We start from the raw sequence: 1,624 nt of genomic DNA, 5'->3' as shown, positions 1-1,624 counted from the left end.
ATTCCAATTCAACCCATCTTGATGTTTTTAAACAATAACAACACATGTTTTAATTTAGTATAACTGCAAACTTACTCATGTTTATATTTTTGTTAGTGACAGTTTTTTATATAATAATCTTTTTTAAGATTATTTAGAAAAAATATGTATAATAACAAAATATAATAGGTCTATAATTAAAATCAAATTTTGATTATTACAACCTTTCTTAAAATATAGTAGTCAATTGTAAAAATTCAAATATTATTAGCAATCAATGGCAATACTTAATTTGATGTAAAATGGAATAATTACCATTGATCTCTGGAACAAAAATTTATAAAAATATACTTAAAAACTGTTTTTTGGATATTTGTCAAAAACTAAAAAGTTTTTATTAAAACGAAGGAACATGGGTAAATAAAAAAAAAAGACTTAGTGAGCCCATTCACAGAACTTTATTTCCAGCTTATCTCTTATTTCCAGACAACAATTAAATATCCTTTGAACAAAACAAATTAACTAACACTTTCCATTTAAAGCTGACCGTGGAAAAGTTTTATACAACTTAGTTCATAACAAATTATGTTGTAATTGTATGTATTGTACAGATTTTCTGATAAATGTTGGGAATATGTTGTCCAAAATGTGTGATGGTGGAAGGGCAGCTTAAGTTTTTAGCATGTAGGTATCCCTCTTGCTGATAAATATTACGATTTCATAGCTATAGTTCGGCCGCTTGGAAAGCGACCTCCTCTAGCATTGGTTTAGCATTAGCGCTCAGGTCTCTTTCTAAGCGGCCGAACTATAACTTGTTAACCATTTGTTTAGTAGTAGTGGCCAGCTAAAATGACTGTTGTGTTATACAAATAAGCTTGAATAAATTCCGTATTGGTTGTCGCAGCCACTCGGATAGTCAATGATACTGATAGATACTGCCTAATATAAAAACAAGGACAATTGAATGGTGGAAGGGCTGCAAAAAACACATTTTCTTGTATCTATTCAGAGGTAATATAGATTGAATAATTTAGAGTGGCGAGAAGAATGTACATGCACGCAAGAACCTTTCCCTCACCAGTTGCTTTTTTTTTTGTTTTGTTCAGTGCAATTGTAAGGAATTACTTGTTAAAACGATGTCTTCAGTGAAAACTGTACGTAGAGAAGTGGTGGAGGAAAATTTCTGTATCGCAATAACCTCCCTTCTCACATTCTAACATTCTAATAGTTTATAGCTGGTGGGTCAAAGACTCTATAATGACCAAGAGAAAAAGGTAAGAAAGGGAGCCAGTGGTACTAGCCAGGCAAAAATCAGAGAAAAACGATGTTGAAAAAATTCTGTGCTGATTTTGCTGTTTGCGTTAACCACGTGTCCAGTATGACCATAGACAAAAAGAATTGAATATAGACCGTCAGCTGTGCTGCGATTACCATAGGTTCTGGCGCACACCACTAGGAACGCCATGTATTTACGGCTTTAGGGCTACGTAACTACACGGCGCTCCCAGCAGTGTGCGCCAAAACCTATGGTAACCATGGTAACCGCAGCACAGCTGACAGTCTATATTTAATTCTTTTTGTATGGTATGACTGACCAACCGAGCAAAGATGTTAAACACAACTCCATACAATCAATTCCATTATA

Source organism: Macrosteles quadrilineatus, unplaced genomic scaffold (genome assembly GCF_028750875.1).
Source record: "Macrosteles quadrilineatus isolate MER2022 unplaced genomic scaffold, UCM_ALF_1.0 Scaffold_9__3_contigs__length_116548681, whole genome shotgun sequence".
NCBI lineage: Eukaryota > Metazoa > Arthropoda > Insecta > Hemiptera > Cicadellidae > Macrosteles > Macrosteles quadrilineatus.
Note: the sequence above shows the minus strand (reverse complement) of the source record.